This window comes from Chionomys nivalis, chromosome 8, assembly GCF_950005125.1.
Source record: "Chionomys nivalis chromosome 8, mChiNiv1.1, whole genome shotgun sequence".
In the NCBI taxonomy this organism is placed as follows: domain Eukaryota; kingdom Metazoa; phylum Chordata; class Mammalia; order Rodentia; family Cricetidae; genus Chionomys; species Chionomys nivalis.
Window position 1 is genome coordinate 46,323,203 of NC_080093.1, and position 20,130 is coordinate 46,343,332.

At 44.9% G+C, this 20,130-nt stretch overlaps 2 pseudogenes; both read left to right on the plus strand.

Annotated features, from left to right (window-relative positions):
• Positions 1–2,725: 2,725 nt before the first annotated feature.
• LOC130879012 (40S ribosomal protein S20-like) lies at positions 2,726–3,084 on the plus strand (annotated as a pseudogene).
• Positions 3,085–12,814: 9,730 nt separating this feature from the next.
• On the plus strand, positions 12,815–13,087 carry LOC130879013 (cytochrome c, somatic-like; annotated as a pseudogene).
• The last annotated feature ends 7,043 nt before the right edge of the window (positions 13,088–20,130 follow it).

Genomic DNA, 20,130 nt, shown 5'->3' on the forward strand with positions numbered 1-20,130 from the left:
TCCTCCTACCATAAACAACCGTCAAACTGGACGAAATGTATGAAACTACTTTTGTTTGTAAACAGTGAGAACCTGTGACTCTCAGAAAGGAAGCGAGCAAAGTGAGTCCTGCTGCCTCCCTGGCTTCCTCCTGAATGCACCTGCTGATGCTGCAGTGATGGGGAGTCCAAGCAGAGCATACGCCAGCACCTCAAGGCCGCTCCTGACTATACGTGCATTTGAGATCATACTCTGTCAAAAAAAAGAAAGAAAGAGAGAAAGCAAAGCAAGTCCATAGTTTTCCAGATGATATGGAAGAAGATATCAATTCACAGAGCCTAGGGGACCCCACAGCCACCATATTTATCTAGGATCCAGAGAGATCGACAGCAACAAAGAATAGAACGGCTATCTAATAAAGACAAGACTAGATATCAACACCAAGAAACCCCTCAAACATAACTCCAGATGCTTGGATACCAGCACAAGAATACAAATATGAACAACCAAGACAATATGCCTCTTCTAGAACCTAATAATCCCGTTACAGTGGGCCCCGAGAAATGAAATATAGTTGAAGCACAAGACAAGGACTTCAAAATAGCATCTGGGGAGATGGCTCAGTGGTTAAAAGAACTGACTACTCTTCCAGAGGAGCCAGGTTCAAGTCCCAGCACCCACATTGCAGCTCTCTCCAGTCTGCAACTCAAGTTCCAGTGGCTCCAACACCTTCACACAAACATACATGCAGGCAAAGTGCATGCACAGAGAGGCCTCTGCTTCTAGGCTTACTTATTCTCAAAGAAAGGATTTGATGGATGGGGCCTGGGGAAGAGGAAGTGACAAAGACACACTAGGAGATAGAAGGAGGAGGAGAGGAGGGAGGGAAAAAAGAAAGAAGGAAGGGAAAGAGAAATATAATTAATATTTTCATTAAAAAAAATAAACCAACTGGAAACACTGAACCTGAAAGAAGAGAAAGTGGGAAGTGACCTGGAACTCACTGGCACAGGAGAGGATTTCCTGAACAGAACACCATTAGCACAGGCACTAAGATCAACAATTAATCAATGCGATCTCTCTTAGCAATAGTGGAGATGGTGCCTGAACTGGACATCTCTTGTAATCAGATTGGTGACTACCGTAATTGTCATCAGAGAGCCTTTATTCAGTAACTGATGGAAGCAGATGCAGAGATCCACAGCCAAGCACTGGGCTGAGCTCCGGGAGTTCTGTTGAAGAGAGGGAAGAAGGATTGTAAGAGACAGGATGGGGGCAGCGGGGGGGGGGGGGCACAGAGACAGTTGACCTGGGCTCAGGGGAACTCCTGGATACTGACAGTGAAGGAGTCTGCATGGAACTGACCTAGGGCGTCTGTATGTGTGTGACATTTGTGTAGCTTGGGGCTCTTAGCAGTGGGATCAGGACCTGTCCCTGGCGCTTGAGCTGACTTTTGGGAATCTACTCTCCAAGATGGGTTGCCTCACCCAGTCTTGATGCAGGGGGAGGAGCTTAGTCCTGCCTCAACTTGATGTGCCAGGTTTGTTGACATCCACGGGAGGCCTGGCCTGTTATTTACAGAGATGGAGGAGGAATGAATGTTGGAGGGCAGACAGAGGGGAGGCAGGGAAAGGAAGAAGGAGGAGAGGAGGGAGGGGGAAACTGTGGCCAGGCTGTAAAATAAATAAGTAAATGAAAAATTTTAGTAAATAAATAAATGGAACCTCATCAAAATGAAAAGCTTCTGTATGACAAAGGACACCATCATTTGGGCAAAGTGGCAGGCTACAAAATGGGAAAAGATCTTTACCAATTACACATTAGATAGATGGTTAATATCTAAAAAATATAAGGAAATAAAAAAAAAACCTGAACATTCAGAAAACAAATAACCCAATTTAAAAAAACTAGGGCTACCGAACTAAGCAGAGATTTCTCAAAAGATGAAACACAGATGGTTGAGAAACACTTTAAAAAAGGTTCAACATCCTTAGCCTTCAAGAAAACACAAATTAACACTTTGAGAATTCACGCCTCCCCCCCTCCCCCAGGATATCCAACCAACATCAAAAAACAAATTACAGTACATGCTGCAAAGGATAAGGGAAGAAAACTGACTCCTGAAAATTGTCCTGTGATTTCCACACATGTATCATGGTACACGTGCATACCCCCACCTCATACACACTCACACACTAAACAAACAAACGAATAAATGCACCAACTTCTGTTAGTGTTGTTTTTAAATAAGGTAGTGGAATGATAGAGGAAGGCACCCAATATCAGCCTTTGGCTTCCACGTATACATGAATACCTACCTGCACATACACATGCACACTCACATGCACGTGTATACAGGCATAAAACACACACCCACACATGATAAGGGATTCACTTCTGTAAGCTATAAAATATGTTTTATTGCCATTGGTTAATAAAGAAACTGCTTTGGACTATGGCAGGACAGAATATAGCTAGGTGGGAAATCCAAACAAAGATACAGAGAGAAAGAAGGCAGTCAGGCAGATGCCATGTAGCTGCCAAAAGAGAAAGATGTCAGAACCTTACCTGTAAACCACAGTCTCATGGTGATACACATGAGAAATAGGTTAAGACATTTAGCTAGGGCCTTTCTGAGGTGTGGTGGTGTGAGTCGCGGAGCTCCCCTGGGCCTGCTCCCGTCCTGATTCACGGCTGTTGGCTCCCTACCGAGGAACAAGTCGTTCAGGAAGCCCACACCGCAGCCATGGCCTTCAGAGACACTGAGAAGATGCCCCCGTGGAGCCCGAGGTGGCAATCCACCAAATCCAGATCACGCTCTCCAGCCGCAACCTGAAGTCGCTGGAGAAGGTGTGTGCTGACCTGATCAGAGGCACCAAGGAGAAGAACTTGAAAGTGAAGCGGCCGGTGCGCATGCCTACCAAGACACTGAGGATCACTACAAGAAAAACACCTTGTGGTGAAGGTTCCAAGATGTGGGATGGTTTCCAAATGAGAATCCACAAGCAACTCATTGACTTGCACAGCCCTTCCGAGATTGTTAAGCAGATTACTTCCATCAGTATTGAGTGCGTGGTGGTTGAAGTCACCATTGCAGATGCCTAAGTCCACTATTTTAATAAATTGACTTAATTGGTTGTTTTTTTTTTTTTTTTAAAAAAAAAAAGAGTTAGCTAGGAATATGCTTGTGCCATTGGCCAAACAATGTTGTAATTAATATAGTTTTTGTGCGATTATTTGTGTCTGGGTTACTGTGAAACGAAAAATCAGTCTTCGCTTATACACATAAAAAGATATGGAGAAGTAGACAGACTTTATCCCAGGAACATTCAATCTAAAATCAGTCAGTAGTTAATCAATACATTAACATGTCAAAGGAGGAACATCGTGTGACTAGCTCAGCGATTAGGAAAGGCAATTGGCAGACTTCATTCTGAGAACCCCACAGCACAGGAGCAGAAGGGAATGCCCTGTACCTGACAAGTATCTGTGAACAACACTCATGTCATATTGCTGACCCCTCAGTGACTTCTGAGTGTAACTTAAAAAAAAAAAACTTCACGGAGCCTTGAAGCTCTTGAGTGTCCTGCCGGCTGTTTCCCTCCAACACCTCATGTCAGCAGACCCCCTGCTCACTGCACACCCAGCCATACTGTCTTTCTGTGCTTTCTCTGCTCCGTGGACTACCTTCTTCTCATTCTGTTGTCTTAGAACTCTTTTCTTCTGGCTCCTTCTTTTCATTGGTTATCAGCCTTAATAAATACCCTTGTTTCAGAGAGGCCATTGGCTCCTTCTTGCTGGTGTTATAGACTAGGGTTAGAGATTGGCAAGGGAAGAATGTACTTGCTCCATCAGAGGCATGGGCTCTTACTCCGGGTTCCTAACTGATGCAGCCAGTGATACAGGACCCACCTGTGGGGTGTGACCTGACCCAAGTCCAGCTGCCCATTTAACATGGGATCCACCCTGCTCTCTGATCCACTGGTACAAGAAAGGTCCTGCCAGATCTGAGAAGGAAGCCAAATCCTGGCTACATCACTCACTGCTTTTTAAAACTCAGGCTTACATCATCAGGGAGGACCAGGAGTCCTGTGTGCTTCCATTTAAGGGCAGCTTTATAAATACCAAGCTCTGCTGTTTCTTAGCTGTGCTTGCCATGGGCAAAACTACATGTTCATCTGGGGAAGATGAACTGTGTCCTTGGCTTCCAGTTTTCTCACATTGTCCATAACCTGTCTCTCTGCACAGCTCATCTATTTCAGTTCTCTGTCACTTTCTATAGCCCCATTTTTCTTTCTTCATAGCCTTTGAGTCTGTCTCCCCAGCTAGGATACAAGCATGAGGTTGGGGATGTAACTCAGTGTTTGCTTAGACTCTATGTAGCCCTGTTGGGTTCAATGCCCAGTGTTGCCAAAGAAAATAAAATTTGCAGCATAAAACAACTACGGGATCCAGAAGTTTTTCTTCCTAGTACCAGCTGTACTTTCAGTGTGTAACAGTTCTTGATGTACAACAGGTACTCCATAAATACCTCCTAAATGACTGTGTTCTGTAGCTTAGCGGTCTCTAGGCTTTTCAGCAACCTGAAGCCTAACTCCTTAGAATAGCTCGACCCCTTGTGAACCTATGTACTTGCTTCCTTTTGTGCCAACACTCCCTCTTTCTCCTCACCATCGTCTTCCTTTTCTTCCTCTTGACAGGATCTCATATATCCAGATCTCATATCTCATCCCTTTATGACACCTGCTGGCCTCAAACCTGATCTGTAGCTGAGGATGTCCTTGAACTTCTGATGAGTGCTTATCATGGTCTTGACCTCTTTGCTCATATTATCGCTCCTCCTCTTCTGTTGTACTCCAGGAGTTCAGCCCCGTAGTTAGTTGTGGATCTCTGCATCTACTTCCATTAGTTTCTGGATGACAGTTCTATGATGTCAATCTGATTGCAGGGGAAGGTCAATTAAGGCACCCTCTCCACTACTGCTTAGATTTTTAGCTGGGGTCATCCTTGTGGATTCCTGGGGATTTTCCTGGGGCCGGGTTTCTCGTTAACCCCATAATGGCTCCCTCTATTAAGGTATCTCTTTCTTTGCTCTCCCTCTCTGTCCTTCCCCCAACTTGACCTTCTGGATACCTCCTGTTCTCCTCCCCCTCCCCACCTCTTATCTCTTTCCCTCTCTGTTTCCACCTTCCTCCCTCCTTTTATGCTGTGGAAACATTTTCAACATCCTCATTTTTCAGCCTCAGTAAAAACTTCCAGCTTGTCTCACCCCTCCACACCCCCTGCTTCTCCTTGACCCTTGGCCTCTGCCCCACTAAACTCACTGTCTTGCTTACCCTGCTGTTATGCGTTAGTTGCTTCCTTTGCTGACTCAGAGATCCTCAAGAGCAGACACGAGTCCAGTTATTTCTGTGTGCGTTGGCTAAATGTATTTTTTATAATTTGGTTTATATATTTTTCTGCTTTTGGAAACATCTGGTTTTCTACAAAAAATAATAATGAACAACTTGACTTCAAGTTTCCAATAAAGTTTCAGGAATCAAGACTGTGGTGTTGAAGGAAAAAAAATACACAAATGGGTCAATGGAAGAGAGCCAGAGTCCTGGAACAGACACACACAAACAATGTCTGGGCATTGACGGAAGAGCCCATGCAGCAGCAGAGGACGGCTAATCTTTTCAATAAATAGCCATACAAAAACTGGACTTCCATATTGGAAAAAAAATGAAGTCAAGGTCTCAAGTCTTTCATAAAAATTGAATTAATATGGATTAGAGACAAAAATATAAAACACTAAACTCTAGGACTCCTGAAAGTTAACACTGGAACAGGTTGACCCTTTTGTTTGTTTGTTTTGTTTTTTGAGACAAAGTTTCTCTATGTAGCCCTAGCTGTCTTTTAACTCACTCTGTAGACCAGGTTGGGCTTAAACTCACAGAGATCCCCCTGCCTCTGCCTCCTGAGTGCGGGTGGATCTCTGTGAGTTCAAGGCCATCCTCGTCTACAGAGGAAGTTCCAGGACTGCCAGAGCCACACAGTGAGACCCCATTTTGAAATCCTCCCCGCCACAAAAAAGAGCCAGGCATGGAGGCAGAGGTACTTGAGACTCTATCCCAAAAAATAAGGTAGTAATTAATGGAGGAAGAGAACCAATGCTGCCCTCTGACCTTCCACACGCATGTACTCCCATGTATGAATGAACGTGCATGTTCATGTTCACACACAAAATGAGTTAAGCTGAACTGAAGCTTCTCATGGAGAAGTGAGAAATGGAAATCAATTTAGCATGGCCCCCTTTCCATTTTGTCAAATGCTAAGTACGGTGCCATCTACTGTCACCAACGTAATATAAAACTGTTTTAGCTTGTGGAACTGAGGGTTCGCTTCCCGGATGAGAAGGCAAAGCTCATTAAGAAGGTGGTCAACCACCTGACCAACCTCTGCAGGCTGGCTGGGCCCCAGGAGTCTCTGGGTGAGGATCTCTTTGAGCCACTCACTCTCAGGCATGACTAGGAGGCCTCTCCTTCCGAGGGACTCCCACCTCTGCTCTGTACCAGCTGGCCTCAGGACCTTCACCCGAACCTCTCAAGAAGGCACTAGGCAGCTTTGTAACGCCCTGGAGCCCCTCTCAAGTCTTGGACCAAGTAAAAATAACAGAAACAGAAACAGATAAAAAAAAAAAAAAAAAAAGAAGAAGAAGAGAAAGAGGAGAGAGAACTTAAATTTAACACCTTAATGTCATGGAAAATGTTTTCTTAAAACTTTTTTTGAAAAATATTTATTTATTTATTATGTATATAATATCCTGTGTACATGTACGCCTACAGGCCAGAAGAGGGCACCAGACCTCATTACTGATGGTTGTGAGCCACCATGTGGTTGCTGGGAATTGAACTCAAGACCTTTGGAAGAGCAGGCAACTTAACCGCTGAGCCATCTCTCCAGCCCTTCTTAAAACTTTTTAAAGTTACATTTTCATATGGGTAGGTATTCTGAGGTTGAAAGATGACTTAGGGAATTTGTTTCCTCCTTTACCATTGTGGGACCTAGGGATCCAACTCATGGTCATCAGACTTGACAGAAAGTACCATCACCTGATGAGCCACCTTGCCAGTCTACTTTCTGTTAGGAATTTTTCCTAACACGAGCTCTCTTCCGATGCAAAAATCCCAATCAAGCCAAATCACAACAAGCCAAGTGAAAAATATCCAGGATTAATGGGATTCCTGTGTTTTCGGGTGGCCCCGAGAGGAAACCGGGAAGCCATGAATGCGACCACCGAAGGGAAAGGAAAGAGACCACGAGGGGACCTTCCGGGGAAGCAGTTTAAGTAGACTGGGGGAGTAGTCAAGATTTTGGTGGGCTCGTCTTGACACTCCTCGGGGGAGGAGCCAACTCTTGGTGGACGCAGGGATGGGGCCTCCAAAGATGGAGGCCAGAGACCAGGACCGGGACTTACACTTTCTTTTGTTTTTATTTCCCAAATTTGTCTGTTAGCTGTGAAAGACCCGGATAAATCCAGACCCCTCTAGCAGAAAAAATAGAGCCAAAATTCTAAGCAGGGAGAGAAGAATCAAAAATCTAGATTAGCCGGTTCAGTGACTCTGTTTCAGGAACTAGCTGAAGATAAAGTTAGATTGAGAATAATCTTGAGAAACAGGGAGTTACCCCCTCGTGATTATCACTGGTATTTTTGAAATTTTCCAATGACGCCCTCCCTACCCCCTTTGGGTTATTGGGTTTCTTCCCTTAAATACCCCTTCTCTCAGCTACTTGGGGTAGAACTCTCCACCTCTGCATGGGAAATGAGTTTTGGTCCCAGTGCACTGGTTCCTGTCCTGTCAATAAACCCTGTGTGATTGCAGCAAGGACGGTCTCTTGTGAGTTTCTGGGGGGGGGGGTTGTGTTATTCCAAGACTTGAGTGAGAGTCTCTCCACACCGGGGGTCTTTCAAGCTGCTCAGAACACATCTCATATATAGTCTGGGACTTGGGGATGAGAAAATCATGTCTAAAGTCTCTTTCATTCTTTTGTATTCTGAGACTGCATCAGTCAGCTTTCCATCCCTGGGACAAAGACCTGAGGCAAGCAAGTAAAGAGAAAGATTTGCTTAGGCTCAAAGCTTCAGGCATTTCAGGGTCTGGTTGTTTGGCCCTGTTGTCTTTGCTCCTGTGTGAGGCAGATCATGGAGGGAGGCACATGATGGGAGAGGCTGGTAAGCAAGGAAAAGGAGGGGAGGAAGCACTGAGTTCAAATACCCACTTTCTTAAGAACACTATTTGCATGTATAAAGCGCATGCCCTAGCACAAGACTGGAGGCCAAAGGACCCTGTGACAGTCAGATCACCATGTAGGATCTGGAAATTGACGGAGGTCATCAGGCTTGGTAGCAAGTGTCTTTACCCTCTGAGCTATCTTGCCAGTCCCCAAAATCCTCTTCTGAAGGCATACCTCCAGTGACCAAACTTCCTTCCACTGCAACCCACCTTCTAACGGTTCTAGCATTTCTCTCTTTTTTTTCTAGCATTTCTCAATAGTGTCATAGACTGAGATCCAAATTTTCAACACACAGTGTTTCCGGGACGCTTATCTAAATACCAGAGACTTTATGTACAAGTGACTTTGTACTGCTGAGGATTGAACCCAGAGCCTTGTGCATGGTGGGCAAGTGCCCTCTGCTCCATCTACAAGTTTTGTGTGGCAGAAAAGCCCACAGTAGCGCTCAGAAAAACTGGGATGAACAGCCTTCAGCACTGAGCGCTTGCTGAAGATGCTAGGCTAGGCCCACGGTGAAACCCTGTAACAACCCTACCAGGTAGCTGGAGTGGATGATAAAACTTATAATCAGGCTTGGAAAATGAGACATCACACGATTGTGAGAGCAACCTCAAGATGCAGGCCCAGGCCCTCCTTGTTTCTAAAGCCCGTTTTCCATCCCCCACTGGAATTCCAATTGTGCCTAGCATAAGCTCTTCTGGAAGCAGCATCCTCCTCCGCTGAAAACCTTAACTCCTGGGTGGATGTTTACCTGATCAGCTTCCAGGCCATGGGTGGGACATCTAGAGAAAGACAACACCAGTTAGAGTCCCTTCTTGGGGTCAGAGTTCACGTTCCAGAGGGATTAGAAACGATTCCGGGAACTCTAAGGCTCACAATTCTTCAGCAATCCATTCCCCAGAAACTGGTCAGCAGGGAGAAAGAAGGAATGACCTCAAGAAGAAACAGAAAGGAGAAGAACATCCAGGTGCCTGGAACTGATGGCTGTTGAGGTTCCCTCCACCCCCACCTCCCCCACAATTAGATTGCTCAACCCTTCAGAAGCCTTTCCTTTCTTCTAAGCCCACGCAGATTTAACAAAGGATATGGCAGGCGCTGCAGGCGGGAGAGAGCAGAGATGGGGCACAGGGCACAGATGGATGGACGGACATGACGAAGCAGACTTGAGTGTTTCAGAATGCCACAATAAAAGAAGGAGAACTTCAGTCAGACCCCAGCAGGAAGTAAGTGAAACAATGCTTCGGATCTCACAGGTTTGTGAACTCTCAAGCACTTCCATCAACCACAGCCGAGTCAAACACTGAATACTACACTGAGCTTTCATTGTGCTAAGGGACAAAGGTCTTCGTCATTCTGAGGAAAGGGAACTGAACAAGAAGCCCATACACTCGTGTTGTAGTTGTTGTTTTCTGAAGTCTGTCACGTGTGCTTTATGAACTGAAACTACCTTTTCCTACAAGTCAGGTCTGATAATGTTCACTAATTCAATTATTTCAACTTTATTTATTTTTTGGAGTAGATTCATTCATGTGGTTTAAGAGGTATGGAAAGACTAGGCACGGAAGCTCCTATCTATAGTCTTGGCATTTGGGAGATAAAGACAAGAAGATCAGGAGTTCATAGTGAGCTAGAGGCCAGCCTGGGATACATGAGCTCTTGTTTTAAACACACACACACACACACACCAAGAAATACAGTGGGAAGAAAAATCTCATATTCAATAGCAATTGACGTAAAATTCCTACCTCCAGACAAACTATATAGACTATTAACAAAATCTTTGCAGAGATATTCTGTGTGTGTGTGTGTGTATTCTGTGTGTGTGTGTGTGTGTGTGTGTTGGCTTTTGCAAGACATGGTGTCTGATAGCAACAAGCGTTTTTATTTGCTCAAGATCAGTTGGGACAGCTAAGCAGTTCTGGTCTGGGCTTGTTCAGCAGAGACTGGATGATCTAGAATGGCCTGACCACACATCTGTAAACTAGTTGGGCTAGGGGGTCCTCACATGTCTGGAGGTTGGCTCAGGTGAGGTGACTGCCACACACTTCCCAGCAGGCACCCAGTCTCAGGTGGAGGTAGAAGAATGGCCAGCAATAAGAAAGGCGGCACTCACGGGGCAGTAGTGGCACACACCCTTAATTTCAGCACTCTAGAGGCAGAGGCAGGGAAAGCTCTGTAAGTTAGAGGCCAACCTGGTCTACAAGAGCTAGTTCCAGGACAGCCAGGACTGTTTCACAGAGAAACCTTGTCTCAAAAAACAAACAAACAGAAGGAAGGAAGGAAGGGAGGGAGGGAGGGAGGGAGGGAGGGAGGGAGGGAGGGAGGGAGGAAGGAAGGAAAGAAGGAAGGAAGGAAAGGCTGCACTCTAATGAATAAGCAGTTCCAAGTCTCTGCTTTAATCATTGTAGCTAATAAACCTTTGGTCAAAGCAAATCGTATGGCCAGTTCAGGTTTAAGTGGCAAATAGACTGCACATCTCAACGGAGTCAGTCATTCAGTAAAAGAGGGTAGAAAACTTCCAGAGATGAGAAGGAATTTGTAGAATTTAAAATGGTTCTATGTTGTAGGAGACCGCTAGTTAATACCCAGCTGCTAAGCTCCAAAATAATCACATAGAAACCATATTATTTGCAATACTGTTTGGCCAATAGCTTAAGCGTATTTCTGGCTAACTCATCTTAACCCATCTCCACTAATCTGTGTATTGCCACGAGGCTGTGGCTTACCAGGTAAAGTTCCGCCATGAGGCTGTGACTAACCGAGTAAAGTTCCGTCCAACACTGGCGGGGCTACATGGCTTCTCGCTGACTCTGCCTCCTTTCTCCCAGCATTCAGTTTAGTTTTTGTAGGCCCATATTTCTTTATGGTGTGGCAGCCAGGCTCTGAAGCCACAGACCCACCTGAGGTGGTCACATAGACCTGCAGACACCCTGTCACTGCCCTCAACAATAGCCAGGATGTGCTACTCCTTCTCTTTTGTTATAAATGTAGATCGCCTGGGGAGAGGTGTTTGCTGAAGCTGAGGACTTAATTGCAGGTGCTGTCCCTAGACGTGTTCCCCAGAAAGAGAATATTAGTGAGGTATCTACCTCAGTTGAGTGGGGGATTGAGAGATTTTTTTTTTTTTAAATATTTATTTATTATGTATACAATATTCTGTCTGTGTGTGTTTATGCCTGAAGGCCAGAAGAGGGCACCAGATCTCATTACAGATGGTTGTGAGCCACCATGTGGTTGCTGGGAATTGAACTCAGGACCTTTGGAAGAGCAGGCAATGCTCTTAACCGCTGAGCCATCTCTCCAGCTCCCGAGAGATTTTTTTGATATAATAAATGTGGGTAGATCTTCAAAATAGAGTAAAGCCTGAGATGTCCTTCCATGATGATGTTGTAAGCTGTGTCTGGTTATTTGTTGCACCTTTGTACCAGTCCGGTTAGGGAAAATAGTTTACTATGTCGGGGCCCGTGGGCCCTGACAAGTTTTCCCTGCTTAGTTCTACTCTGCCCTATCAACAGACCAAGACAGTTTCTTATTAACCAATGGTATTCACAGCATACAGAGGGGAATCCCACATCAGTTCTATTTGGGCTGGAGAGATGGCTCAGCAGTTTAGAGCACTAGCTGCTTTTCCAGAGAATTTGAGTTCAATTCCCAGCCTACAACCATATGTAACCCCCTTTCCGGGAGAGTCAACACCCTTCTCTGGCCTATGGGCACTGCATGCATATGATGCACATATAAATACACAGGCCAAACACCCATGCATAAAATAAAGTTAAAATAATTTTTAGTTTATTTATTATTGTTGTATGTATGGATACATTACGTGTGTTTGTTGACATTTATATGTGATGCCATATGTGTGAAGGTCAGAGTACAGCTTTAATGAAATCCATCATTTCTTTCTACCTTTATGTGGATGTAGAGATAGAATAAGGTCCTCAGGTTTGCACAGCAAACATATTTACCTGCTGAGCCATCTTGCTAGCTCCTATTGTTTTGTTTTCTTCAATCAACCACAGCATACACACACACATACGCACACATGCAAATGCCTTTTACACAAATGGAATCTTATGACTTTATGGCATTTATTTATTTATTTATTAAAACTTTTCACCTCCTCCCCTCCACCCATTTCCCTCCCACTCCAGTCCTAAAAGCAGTCAGGGTTTCCTGCCCTGTGGGAAGTCCAAGGTCCTCCTTGACCTTATGGCTTTTACAGGTTTTTTAAAACTTGTTTTGCAAGCTGTGATCTCTATCATAACATGTGTGTTTTAGATGTTGAAGACTTTATTTTCGCCTAGCAATTTCACAAGAGAGTTCTTTCCTCTTTATGTCAACACAAGGAAGGTGAAATTGAGGAAAATTCTTGAGCTAACAGAACAAGGTTAGAGAGCAGGTGGAGGACAGAAAAGGGACAGCTCACTTTTACCTGGAGCATTATTGCCCAAACTGATTCATTAGCTCATCAAGAATCTTCATCTAGGGAGAGAGCGGGACATCCATCTTTGGGTCACAGCGTTTCTAGTGTTGATCGCCCGGGAGCGAATTAAAAATGGGTGATGTTGAGAAAGCAAGAAGAGTTTTGTTCAGAAGTGTGCCCAGTGCCACACTGTGGAAAAGGGAGGCAAGCATAAGTCTGGACCAAATCTCCGCGGTCTGTTTGGGAGGAAGACAGGTCAGGCGGCTGGATTCAGGATGCCTGATGGAGTGTTTGGAGAATCCCAAAAAGTACATCCCTGGAACAAAAATAATCTTTGCTGGAATTAAAAAGAAGGGATAGAGGGCAAACCTAATAGCTTATCTTAAAAATGCTGCTAAGGAGTAACTCCACTGCCTTATTTATTATAAAACAAATGTCTCATGACTTTTAACGTGTACCGTAATTTACTTCATACCTCCAAATTCAGATCATGAATGGCTAACAGTGTTTTGTTAGACAGTCTTGATTAAGGAAAACTGACTTGTAGAAAAGTGGATGTGATCTTTTTAAAAGTAACGATTCCAGTTGCATAAACACCGTCACTGCTCTCCTTTTCTCAAGATAAGATTGGACTTAATTATTAAAGTTCTACTTTCCACAAAGATGGGGGTGTCACCTCAAATCTATTGAATAGTTTTATAGTTAAATTTATATAATTAGACATATGACTATGTTTAAATGCTGGGGAAATTCTGTCACCATCTTAGAAATGAGAAGACTCGCCTGTGGTAAAGTTTGTACTCCCTGCTGTTACAGGCAACGGCTAAACATCAGGAAGCAACTGTCTATTCTTGACTCAATGGTGTTATTTTAATTAGAATTCCCTAAGTCAAAGGATGCTGCCTTTTACCATTGAAAGGCACTTACTGTGGTCTATGTAGAATATATCAAATAAAGAGTATTGGCACATGTTATAGTTGATCCATTAAGTTAAAATGCTTTTAGAAACAAGCAACTTAGACCTTACTTTTTAATTCTTTATTATCTAAGACTAAATTGCAATTCAGAATTGTCCTTAAACACCCTTGCAGAAACAAAACAAAACTGGAACTTCTTTACATATGTGATTGCTGGTGGCATTCTTTGCCAACTTATTATGGAAGGATTAAAATAAAGGTGATGGTTGCAGCCTCAAAAAAAAAAAAAAAAAAAAAAGAATCTTCATCTAGGTCTGGAGAGGTGGCTTGGTGAGTAAGAGCACTGGTTGTTCTTGCAGAAGACTCAGGTTCAGTCTCCAGCACCGACATGGTGGTACACGATCATCCATAATGCTAGTTCCAGGGAATCTGGTGACTGACCTCTTCTGACCATAATGAACACCAGGTACACATGTGGCACACAGATACATATGTAAGCAAAACGCTTTCACATATAAAATAAATAAATAAAAGCCCTTCACACAGTTCTCTGAAGTCAAAAAGGTGGCTTCCCGCAGAAGCACCCCATAATCAAATTGAGAATTGGCATCACGGTCTGTAATTCTGGGAACCAAACCCAGGACCTTGTGTGTGCTGAACAAGTACTAAGTGGTCCAGTGTCTCCTGCATTTAATTACGTCTGACCCCCTTCTTGAAAGGAGACTCACTTCTTAGCTCCCTTTCATCAAAAAGGATGCTAGTATTGCTCTCTTTGGGTTATAGTGTCACCTTGGCAGCGAGGATTTCTTTCCAAGAAGGAAGGGTACTCAGCCTCATTTCCTGGCCCTGCATACATTTCTTTTGCTTGTGTGTGTGTGTGATGTGAATGTGATGGATACTTATGTTCCTGTGCATGTGCATGTGCAGGTGTGTGTTTTTGCATGTAGATGCCGGCAGCCAACAGCAAGTGTCTCCCTCCATCACTCCCACCTTAGCTTTTTTTTTTTTTTCAGTTGTTGTTTTAGAGACAGGGTTTCTCTGTGTAACAGCCCTGGCTGTCCTGGAACTTGCTTTGTAGACCAGGCTGGCCTCGAGCTTATGGAGCGCTTCCTGCCTCTGCCTCTTGAGTGCTGAGATTAAAGGTGTGCGTCACCACCACTCGGGTTTAAAGATGTATTTTATGTGTTTGGGTGTTTTCCCTGAATGTGTGCCTGTGTACCACATGCATGCCTGGTATCTTCAGAGGCCAAGAAGAGGGCATTTAACTCCCGGATATGGAGTTTCTGGTGGTGAACTGTCGTGTGGATCCTGGGTTTCAAAACCAGGTTCCCTGGAAAAGCAGTCAGTACTCTTAACTGCTGAGCCATCTTTCCAGCTTCCCCACATTACTTTTTAATTCAAATGTGCTATGTATTATTAGCATGTGTACACAGGCATGCACCTGCCACAGCATGTATGTGAGGTTAAAAGCCACCTCTTGGGAGCTGGCACTCTCCTTCCACTGTGGGACCTGAGGGCCGTCAGGCTTGTGCAGCAACACATTTCCTTTCTGAGCCATCTCTCACACTCACACTCTTTTTTTTTTTTTTTTTTTTTTGAGACAGTGTTTCTCACTGAATCTGGAGCTGGAAGATTTAAAGATTTGTCTAGACTGGCCAGCTAGCAAGGCCTCGGACTCCTCCTACCAGCCATGCCCCAGCACTGAGATTACGTACACGTACATGCTACATCTGGCTCTTAGATGGATCCTGGGGTCAAACTCAGGTCCTCACGCTTGTTTGGAAATCACTTTACTGAGTGAGCCCTCTCTCCAGCACACATATGTATCCTCAAAAAACCCTGATGAAGTGAGTGGTGACACCCAGATGCGAGAGCCTCACAGATAACTTATCATGTCCCCTTACCTCAAAGCACCTCACCTGCCCTCCTCCTTGAAGTCCTGGGATGATTCCTTAGAGCAAGAACCATGATTTGTAAGCAGACTCCTGTCCTGTCCTCTGTCTGTGCTAACAATGGACTTTGCTTTTCTGATTTGCCCAGAATAAAATCATGGAACTTAGTCATATGAACACAAGTGAGTATTATATTTTGAAATAAACTTTTCAGAGAGAGTTGTCTAAAGTTATCCCCCACCCTTCTGACAGCAGTGTAAACTGGGCCTTATTATAACCTCTGGAACCCCACAATAGAGCCTGAGGTTTATGACTCACTTGTCAACAATTTCCAGAGATAGATTATTGGGGAAATTAACAGGAAGGTTCTTGTTCTAGATATCCAAAGCCTGAGCTGTCTTAGCAAAGGTCTCAGCCTTGGGAACTTGGCAAAACAGGGCAGGGAGGAGCCATGGTTCCTGCCTGGTACAGGAGAAGTCCTTGAGTTTTTCTCTTCTTTAATTCAAGATAAAAATGAATGTTACATAAAGGTCAGGGTTGAAAAGTATCCAGCTCAGAGGTTCTGGGTGGATCCACAGTGTTGTGTAACCTCTGTGTGGTTCTTAAGACTCGGGGTCACTCCAAAAGGACACTCCTTATCCAATGATCAGTTACATTCCATCCTCCCCAGCCCCCTAGAGAAGCCAAGTGGCAGAACTCCTGAGTGTTTCAAGGGCTCTGAGGCAAGAACCTCTAATCAGACAGGTTGGGACCCAAGATATCCTTGATATTCATCTGGGGGACACTAGCCTAGTCACTTGATCTTTTGCAATCTCACATTAGGATTCTAACCATTTCATGTTCAGTTTGGAAATAGCAGGGGTGGGAGAGGGAGTCTTGTTTAAGAATTAAAGCTCTGTGGGTGTGGTGGCACAGGCCTTTAATCCCAGGGCTCAGGAGGCAGAGACAGGCGGATCTCTGAGTTCTAAGCCAGCCTGATCTACAGAGTGAGTTCTAGACCAGTCAGAGCCACACACTGAGACCCTGTCTCAAAAGTAAATATGTGAACAAAAAAAATTAATCAAAGCTCAGCCCAGCACACTTGTAGTCCTAGTGCACAGAAAGATGAGGCAGGAGGGTCATGGATTTGATGCCAGCCTAGGCACCAAAGCAAGATCCTGTCTCCCAAAGTCCAAAAGGATGGAGACTCAGGTGTGGTGCCTCTGGTTTTGGAACTGTAAATGAATAGTTCTTTATTCTCTAGAGTCTCCCACGCCCCCCCTTCCTTCAAGTCTTTCCTTCTCTTTCCTTTCCCTTTCTTCCCCTCCACTCCCTTCCCCTCCCCTTTCTTTCCCTTTGCTCCCCTCCTCTCTCCTCCCCTTCTTCCTTTTTTTTTTTTTTGACAGGTTCTCCCTATGTTATACTGCCTGATTTCAAACTCATGGTCCTCCTGTGTCTGCCTCCAAAATGCTGTGGTCACAGTCAGGTGACATCATGTTTGGCTTTACTGAGCTCCTGGAAGTCTCTGAGAAACATATACAGGGTCCTGTTGCCTCTCTACTAGTCTGTTAGCAATAAATAAGCTTTGGGATCTATGTTTAAGCCTGTTTCAGGACATTAGCCTCTACCTCTAATACTAATTACAATGCATAACTCACCTGCACGTGAAAGAAAGTGAATAAGAGAAACATCACCCACTCAGGCCATTCTAGAGATGTGTCTGCGGGTGACTCAGAGGTCATAGTGTCAGTCAGTGGACACCAAGGCCTCCCCAAAGAGCAGTGAGAATAGCTTTCGTGGGTTAGCCAGCGTATTGCCTGTTAAAATCTCTGTAGTAACTGCTTCTTAGACTTTTATGTATCTAAGAAGTTCCCACAGCCATTAGGTCCCAAAGAATCACACAGAAGTCTACATTAGTTATAAACTGATTGGCCCATTAACTCAGGCTTCTTATTAACTCTTATAACTTACAAAAGCCCATTATTCTAGTATATGTTAGCCACATGGTTCAGTACCTTTTCCAGCGGGGTATGTCACATCGTGCTTCTTCGGAGTCTGGCCAGGACTGGGGAGGAATAGGCTTCCTCCTTCCCAGAATTGTCCTGTTCTCATTGACCCGACTCTACTTCCTGTCTGGTTGTCCCGCCTATACTTCCTGCCTGGCTACTGGCCAATCAGTGTTTATTTAAAACATAATTGACAGGATATAGACAGTTGTCTCGTACCACCCCCAACATGGGCCAACTTCATCCCATGGCTCTAAAAAGAAAGAAGGGATGGGGGAACCCAAATTTTATCTATCCCTAAAGCAATGCTCATTTCTCCTCCTCCTCCTCCTCCTCCTCCTCCTCCTCCTCCTCCTCCTCCTCCTCCTCTTCCTCCTCACAACAGGTACCCACTAATCACCATGGCATCTAGCTCCTTTCTGATCTCCAGAATTGGTTCTAGAGCTTGGGGAGGGGTTTAGAGTTGGAGATGCTGCTGCTCTTCAGATCTCTTCACTCTGTAATGCGAAGAGCCACTTGCCTTTCTGAACCACACAGCTAGTGAAACAGGGAGCCTCATTCAGTCTTCTGTGTAAAGAGGCATCAGAGGGCTGTGGTTGATCTGGCAGGAAATAGCAGGAAGGCCATTCCTGAATTTTAACAAGATTCCAGGGACCCCCTAGAAGAAGGGGAAGTCTAAAACTCACTCCATGCCTGAGCTAACCAAGTCAGCCACAGCACCTCCTCTCTGACCCCAAAGACCCTAATAATCCCAATAAAGCTAGTTGATCTGAATACTTCAATGATGTTCAGAGCTAGAGCTGTCCTGGGCCCTAGAACTACATTCTTGGATTTACCAGCATTTTAACAACGATTCCCACTGCTCCCAAGCCCAGACACCACCCATGGATAGGACAGGTTTCATCAGGCCTGTTCTGGCTAACTGACCCTTGGGCCAGGTGGTTTTGTTCTCAGGAGTTCAAGAAGCTCAAAAGTCCCTTCCTGTGACTCAGCCCAGTTCCAGAGGGTCCAGGGAAACAGCCAGGTCTGCACCCACCCCAGAAGCTCCAGGGCTTCTCAAGGCCTTGCCACTAGGCCTTCTCTCTGGGGACGACTGAAGGTGTTTCTCATTGGCTTTTCTTCCTTCTTCCTTCCCCTTAGCCTTCCACGACCTCAGTGCTTGAATTATAGATGAGATTAGTTAGCTGTGGTCGGTAAAGACCACACTTTTGGAGATAAGTGTGGGACGCCTTTGCTGGAGGGCGATGATGCAGGAGATAAGTGTGGGACCCCTTTGCTGGAGGGTGTTGATGCAGGACATAAATGTGGGACGCCTTTGCTGGAGGGTGTTGATGCAGGAGATAAGTGTGGGTCACCTTTGCTGGAGGGCAATGATGTAGGAGATAAGTGTGGGCTGCCTTTGCTGGAGGACAATGATGTAGGAGATAAGTGTGGAACACAAAGGGCTTCTTTTTCCTTGTTAGGAAACCCTCCAAATGGAGCAGAGGAAACAGTTTGCCGGTCTCCTGCACTCATGGGCCAGATCCCACACACACAACATAGTATGAGTAGGAATGTCTGTGGGACTTTTGTCGTTTAGTTTTGTTATGGTTTGAGACAGTCTCAATACATAGTTCTGACTTCATTCTGAGACTGCTTTTAACTTCCCCTTGAATGCTGGCATCATTGCACTCAAAGGCCATGTCACCAGGTGGAAGATGTTCTCTAACTCTGATTAACTGTGCCCAACCCCAGGAAGGTGGTTAACCTTCCAGACATTTGTCATTATTTTCTATAGCAATAGGCACACTGGGTCTGTGGATTTGTGCTCAGGGCTGGGAGCAAGATGTCTCACACTAGCTGGCCCTGTGCATCAGGGCCGTGGGGAAATCTACTGCATAAGTCTATTTCTCTGCAGGGTTGAAGACCTTCAGCTGCCCAAGGGGTTTGATCTGTGTCCTGCCTACCCTGAAAACCTCCTGCTTGGCTGTCTGCCCCAGCTTGCTTCCAGCTCTGACCGGGTAGACACACTCTCTTATTCAGGTGCAGTTTTTTCATCCATGTGGTATGAAGGGCCCAAGAGAAGTCCTAAAGAATGCCACAAACAAGGGTTTTATGCCTGAAGAGGCTTGTGGCACCTGTAACTTTGCACAGAACTCTCACTGGTGGTGTTTTTGTAGTTTAACTTTTTTGAGAAAAAGCCTTATTGTCACAGGCTAGTCTTAAACTTACTATCTAGTTAAACATGACCTTGGACTTCTGAACCTCTTGCCTCTACCCCCAGAGTATTGGAATTACAGGCATGTGCCACCAAGCTTGGTTTATGAGGTGCTGGGGATTGAACCCAGGGTTCTGTGACTGCTAGGCCAGCACCCTATCCACTGAGCTGCATACCAGCCCTGATTCTGATTTTTTAAAAGCAAATTCCATGTCTACATTGTAAGTTTTAAAATCTCTTTCCAGACTGCATTGTGTAATTAGAATGTTAATGCTATTGTAAAGGAAAAAATATTTTACCCCAGGTTAATGACATTGGTCATCTTAACAGAGATTTATTTTCTTTAAAAAGGCACATTATGGCCAAGCGATGGTAGCAAACGTCTTTAATCCCAGCACGGGGGGGATGGTGACATAGAGGCAGGTGGGTCTCTGAGTTTGGGGTCAGCTTGGTCTAC